This window comes from Danio rerio, chromosome 20 (assembly GCF_052040795.2).
Source record: "Danio rerio strain M-AB ecotype USA chromosome 20, GRCz13ab, whole genome shotgun sequence".
NCBI classification, from domain to species: Eukaryota; Metazoa; Chordata; class Actinopteri; order Cypriniformes; family Danionidae; genus Danio; species Danio rerio.
In genome coordinates this window covers 57,746,651-57,754,029 of record NC_141040.1, presented here as the reverse complement: position 1 = coordinate 57,754,029, position 7,379 = coordinate 57,746,651, and the positions used below count along the sequence as shown (strand labels likewise).

General features: G+C 37.7%; 1 protein-coding gene across 4 annotated transcripts in view; it reads left to right on the top strand.

Moving 5' to 3' along the window:
• The first annotated feature begins 627 nt into the window (after nt 1-627).
• The window catches only part of wasf1 (WASP family member 1), a 79,769-nt gene continuing 73,017 nt past the window's right edge, over nt 628-7,379 (top strand). For all 4 annotated transcript variants that reach the window (XM_087298848.1, XM_087298847.1, XM_087298849.1 and 1 more), the window contains exon 1: nt 628-928. The gene's annotated coding sequence lies outside the window, so the exon portion shown is untranslated. The remainder of the gene's footprint in view (nt 929-7,379) is intronic.

The window sequence follows — 7,379 nt, the reverse complement described above, 5'->3', positions numbered from 1 at the left end:
TTTAATACATGTTACAAAGTTTTAACAGTTAAAATAATAATGAAACAAATTAGGAAATTGTAAAACGACATAAAACGACGAGTATAGTTAAACATGTCAAATATATTATATTATAATAAAATTATAGTAAAACATAAGTTGTTTGTGGGTAAAATAAAGGTAAATAAATGTAGACTGTATTATGTACTCACAGGCAGAAGTTATGACTGTAAATCTCTGCATTTAATATCTGCGTACTAGTGAGCATTGTATTATGAGGAGATAAATCCACATTTGCCATCATTCCTAAGTAATAATACAATAATAAGGACTAAAACAACTAACTAAAATGTTTACTATCCCTTCTACTGTACATGAATAGTTTTTAAAAGTCCCATCAACAACAAACACCCCCAAACACACACATCTACAACCCCTTTAACTTGTTTGGGCGCTAAACAAGTTGCAATTACATTGATTGGACAAATGGGTGTGGTCTCTGTGCAACCTCAGCCAATCAGAAGAGGAATCCTGCCGTGGGCGGAGCCGCGGTTTGTTGCAGCGAGTCCTCGCTTCTGTGGCTCCAACAATAGAAAGTGGGCCGTACCATCTGCATGCGGAGGGGTGGAGCCACACACACCGAGATCCAGAACATCGCAGCACCGGAGAAATGGAGCACCGCCGCGGTGTATGAGGGTTTATGCGGCTCATACTCACATTATTAGCTGCTGGGTTAGACAATTAGCCTGATCGCTTTTATCATATGTGCTGCAGCATATTCAAAGCGGATCCCCTTCCAGCGCTTTCCGGAGCTCCAGTTTAACAGGATTCATAGAATATCACTGTATACTGTATTTCTGCAATGAACACCAGCGCGTGACAGAAGAACAGAGGAATATTTTAAGGAATAACTGGCATGGAATAACAGGAATCAGACGCATTTATTCAGGTATGACGCTTTTTATACATGCTTGCGTTGGAGAACGCGCTGTTTCGTTAAATTAAAGACTGTATTATGCTCATTTTATGTGGTTAAAGTGTGCATATTTGCATATTCTACATATTTTCTGTCGTATTCATCCTCTCTGCCTGATGCATTACCATGTAAAGCAACGCTGCTGGCCCCATTCTCAGCACTGGATGACAGGTGTGGGTTGAATTATGCATGCATGTGAAATAACTTGCATAATGCAGCCTCAAGCATCAGAATGCATGCTAAACGACATGTCACACGCCACTTCTGCTTGTTTAAGCTGAAGGAATCAAATCGGACTGATTTCTCAGCGTAGTGGCTTCAAGATTGATGCGTCCAGGGGGGGAAGGGGTGTCACATCTGTATGGCAAACACAAGGCAAACTATCACACCGAAATGCAATGCAGCTGGCATGCTCACTAAATAGTGTGCACTGCAAATCACTGCCTGGATGGCATGCCAAACATCTCAGTGCTCCCCTAGATGGAGGATGAACGCTCAGTGCAAATGTAAACTCAATGCATTATTAGAGTAATATCCCCTATGAAGTGTACATTAGCAGGGGGAAGGGCAGCAGACACTGAACACTCGCTTTGTGAAACCTGACACTTCACTAAACACAAGACATCACTTTATCCCTGAAAACACATCTTATTTATGTGGATGTTTCCAACTAATGCTACTTCTAGTCAATCTCGTCAATCTTTATCGCATTACGTCCTTTTCCAGTTGTGTTCTTTATGAAATATGAGGAGGAATGATTCGTTTTAGTGAATCGGTTTGTAACCGCTTAGTGAATCGAATCACATTTTTTTCTTAAACATAAAAAGGTTAAATAGTTTGTGTACGAACATTTTTGTTTAATGAATTGAGCATGTTTGTGGTCTTAAGCAAAGTTTTTTATATGCTTTTTGCTCGGGTGATTCGAATCTTTTAAAAGAGTCGGCTCGAATGAACGATTCGTTCGCGCATCACTAGCGCGGTCGCTTTATCTGCTTAATAAAAGCTTTACAACTTTATAATGCGCTGATATAGCGATTATCTGCGTGTTAAGTACACATTAATCTGGTTAAATGTGTTTTGGAACTACTAGTTCAATCCTCTTTAAGCTGGTTGACTAGTATTTTAGGTTTAATCATCTTAAATGGCATGAGCACCATGTGTTTTTTATTGAAAGCTTAATCTGTTGTGATGTATGAAAGGGCTCAGTGCTGCTGTTCACTTCAGCTCTTTGTCTTGAGCTTTTGCTGGCCATGCAGAAAAGTTTTTGTCTTTCTTTTTTCTTTTCTGGATTGATTTTCGCTCAGAAACTCTTTGTGTCCTGACTGGCTTTTTCTCATGTGGATTCTGTTTGATTTGAAGCCAAGATGAACCGACCGAAACAAACCTCAGATCAACATCAGAGAGAATACAGCAGAAGACATGTTCATTCATTCATTCATTTTCTTTTCGGGTTAGTCTCTTTATTAATCAGGGGTCGCCACAGAAGAATGAACCGCCAACTTATCCAGCGTATGTTTTACGCAGCGGATGCCCTTCCAGCCACAACCCAACACTGGGAAACACCCATACACTCTTGTTTACACACATACACTACGAATAATTACGCTTATTCAATTCCCCCTATACCACATGTGTTTGCACTGTGGGGGAAACCGGAGCACCCAGAGGAAACCCACACCAACACGGGGAGAACATGCAAACTCCACATAGGAACAAAACCAGAGGGACTCAAACCAGCGACCTTCTTGTTGTGAGGCGATCATGCTACCCACTGTGCCACCGTGATGCCCATACAGAAGAAATGTATTGAAGATAATATCAGGCCTTCTGTTAAATGAAAAAAAAGCGCTGTTTAACAGAGAGAATATTTGTTTTAAACATTATAAATTGAATAACTAGTAACTAATTTATTGTGTCTTTGCCATGATGGCAGTATATAATATTTTACTTGGTATTTCTCACGATACTAGTGCAAGTTAAAGGCTTAATTTAAAGGCAAGTTGGGGTAATTAGTCAAGGTGTTGGACAACAGTGGTTGGTTCTGTTGACAATAACAAAAATGAAATTGACTTTAGCAGGTTTTACTTGTATTTTTTTATTTATCTTTTTATTCCAGCCAAACTTAAATAATCAGGAAATGTTTGTTTTACTTCAATAATGATTATTATTTTAAGAATAGATTTATTTATATTTTTTGTTAATATTTATATAAGCAATGAAGCTATACACACACACACACACACACACATATATATATATATATATATATATATATATATATATATATATATATATATATATATATATATATATATATATATATATATATATATAGTGTGTGTGTGTGTGTATGTATGTACGTATGTATATATATATATATATATATATATATATATATATATATATATATATATATATATATATATATATATATATATATATATTTATATATATATATATATATATAAACTCATACACTACGGCCAATTTAGTTCATCAATTCCCCCATCTGCTTGTTAAGTCGTGACATATCGGTAGGCCCACACGGAATCTGCTCTTGCAGAATTCTGCAGATTTTAGCCCATCATTAATTCTGTTTATTAACTTGTGTAAATGTGTGTAAATTTATATTTATTCAGTTTTTAAATTAATTTAGTATAATTATTGACCAATATGAAAATATTCATTTGCTTTATTTACAATGCAGTTTGTACAGTTATATTTTCTGACTTTTAGTAGAGATATTATATGAGAGACCTGCTTTGTTTACATGAAGTGGATCTAATTGGATTTGCATTGTAAACATTAAATAAAAGTTATAAAGGTATTACTTTTTATTCAATATGTTAAGGTTTTAATTATGATCCTCCTAAAATCATTCCATATAAATCTGCAGATTTTTAACGAAATTCTGCACAAAAATGGCCCTGCCTATTGGTGACGTATGCAGTACTGTTTCCTGTTACTCATTTAAATTGAGAAAATATCCGTTTATGGCCTCTTTTTATTCCTATCACACATTAAAGTGACTTATATATAAAATCATAGTGTACACTGGACTTGGACTGCATCACAAATACCAACATTTTAACAGTTTGTAAAAAATTGATCTCTTTCTGGCCATCGGATATTAGGCATAAATATATATAATGTGATCGTGATTTTGGAAAGTAGTGCATCGCTTTGTAAACGTTTATTATTTGCATTTGATGAGTCTCCTCATACAGTTTGATAGAGCACTTGGACCCGGGAGCCAATTCTCGTGACGTCACACTTAACAAGCGGATAGCGCATGTGTTTGGACTGTGGGGAAAAGCGGAGCACCCGGAGGAAACCCACACCAACACGGGGAGAACATGCAAACTCCACACAGAAATGCTAACTGACCCAGCCGAGACTCGAACTAGCGACCTTCTTGCTGTGAGGCGACAGCACTACCTACTGCGCCACTGCGTCGCCTCATTCGTTCATTCATTCATTTTCCTTTGGCTCAGTCTCTTTATTCATCAGCGGTTGGCACAGCGGAATGAACCGCCAACTTATCCAGCATTTGTTTTACGCAGCGGATGCCCTTCCAGCCGCAACTCATCACTGGGAAACATCCATTCACACTCATACACACACATGCACTACGAACAATTAAGCCTACCCAATTCCCCATGTCTTTGGACAGTGGGGGAAACCGGAGCACCCAGAGGAAACCCCCGCCAACACGGGGAGAACATGCAAACTCCACATAGGAACACCAACTGACTCAGCCGGGACTCAAACCAGCGACCTTCTTGCTGTGAGGCGATCGTGCTACCCACTGCGCCACCGTGACGGCTGTAATTATTATTATTACAGTAATAAGATGCTGGTGTGGTGTTTGTAAGTGTCCTGAACTCACTGGACGTCCCAGCTGTGAAGATCCTCACACACAAGAGTCTTTGTTCACTTTTCTGTTCGCCTGTGTGTCCCACAAAGCCCCCTCTGTGTTCCTCTGTGTGTGTGTGTGTGTTGTCATCTTCAGTGATGCACTGCCACTGTGTTTCTCAGTTTGCATCAGACTGTGGGGAGCAGAGCAGAATTAAGTCTCCCTGTTTCTTTAAGCACATAAATTATTGTGATTTTATTTTTTGAATGCGTTTAAATTAGATTCGGTTCTGTTATGCAGCTCTGAGATTAATAATATCATCAATATATCATGTTTTCTTCCCTTTTTATTGCCTTCGTACAGTGTAATATCAATCTTATAACAACAAAAACAATGACATGATGTCTAATCAAATACTAAATTGATCAATATATTATGTTTGATGGGGCAGCGCAGTGGCGCAGTGGGTAGCGCTGTCACCTCATAGCAAGAAGGTCACTGGTTTGAGTCCCAGCTGGACCAGTGGTCATTTCTGTTTGGAGTTTGCATGTTCTCCATGTGTTGGCATGGGTTTCCTCCGGGTGCTCCGGTTTCCCCCACAGTCCAAACACATGCACTATAGGGGAATTGGGTAAGCTTGTCCATGGTGTATGTGTGTGAGTGAGAGCTCATTCTCACGCTCATTTTCACACACACACACATACACTACCGCCAATTTATTTCATCAGTGTGTTGGACTGTGGGGGAAACCAGAGCAACCAACGCCAACACTAGGAGAACATGCAAACTCCACATAGAAATGACCACTGGTCCAGCTGGGACTCGAACCAGCAATCTTCTTGCTGTGAGGCAACAGTGCTCACCACTGAGCCACCGTGTCACCCCAATATATAATGATTATATTAATTTACGTAATTGCTTCTGTTATATAAGAAGGTACTTTGAAAAATGTTGGAAACCTGTAACCATTGAATTCCATGATAAGAAAAATGAATGAAAGTCAATGGTTACAGGGTTTCAGCATTCTTCAAAATATCTTCTTTTGTGTTCAACAGAATAAAGAAACTTTTCAATGTCTGGAACCGCTTAAGAAAGAACAAAACGATGAGCTGACCCTAAAGCGTCCTGTTTCTTTAAGCACATTAAGTGTTGCCATTTGTTTTGACATGCATTTTGATTTGATTTGATTCCGTTTTGCAGTTTTGATTTTGGTTAAATCAATATGTAATATTATATCAATATGTTTAATTATTACATTGCTTTATGTAATTCATTCATTAATTTTCTTTCGTCCTTTATTAATCTGGGGACGCCACAGCGGAATGAACCGCCAACTTATCCAGCATATACTTTACACAGCGGATGCCTCTTTGCTGCAACCCATCACTGGGAAACAATTTATGTAATGATCATAGTAAAATAAACAGGTATAGATATTTTTCCGAGCTAATTCAATTAAAAAACTGTCAAGATGCAAACGTTTAGGCTGTTAAAGGGTCAGTTCACCCAAAAATGAGAACTCTGTCATCATTTACTCATTTAATCAGTTTCTTTCTTCTGTTTAACATATAAAAAGGTATTTAAAAATGTTGGAAACCTGTAACCATTGAATTCCATAATAAGAAAAACGAATGAAAGTCTATGGTTACAGGGTTTCAGCATTCTTCAAAATATCTTCTTTTGTGTTCAACAGAATAAAGAAACTTTTAAATGTCTGGAACCGCTTAAGAAAGAATAAACTGTGAGCTGACCCTAAAGTGTCCTGTTTCTTTGTTTTGACATGCATTCATTTGTTTTGACATGCATTTTACAGTTTTTCTAGTTTGCTTTGACCTGGTTAAAGAAACTAGGTTCCTCTTCATTTTCCTCATCACTATCCCAGCAGAGCAGAGGACCGGTCTTGCAAATGTGTAAAGCCTTTCTTATTGGGTTGACACATTTTCCCCACCATTTTTCCAAACAGTTAACACAGATGTCATTCAAGCAGTCCAAACTCCATTGCTTTAGTTATGGTAACCAAACAGAAACCATCTATTCCTAACCATTAAACACTACCAACATCAGTATGAAATCACTGAAGCACCGGTTTGACACTCCTTCACACAAATCTTCAATCAGCAATCAGTCTGCAAACCTTATATAAACGATGGAAGGTCTGTGTTGTTCTGTGCCAGCATTGATGGAGGAGGTCAGTATGGATATGTCCTATACTCCCAATAGATTTGACTGTATATTAGTTTACACGTGTTTTCTCTAATATTTACAGTATTTTATTACTTTTGTCTGTTTTTTTTTATATACAGTATTTCAGTTTTTAGCCACAGTTTGAAAAATGTCATGAATTCAATATATATTCAATCAAAGCACATCTTATTCTTGATCCAATTCTTTGCAAAAAGGCCAATTTGACAGCCCAAATAGAGACAACAAATGCCATTGACTATAAGCTACAATGGCAAGCAATGGTGGTGCATTTTGAGTTCTGTATTTTGTATTTTGTTGTGCATTGTGTAACGATTAATTGAAAGAGCTCATATACTTGTTTGCAAGTTGTGTAGTTTGAAGGTA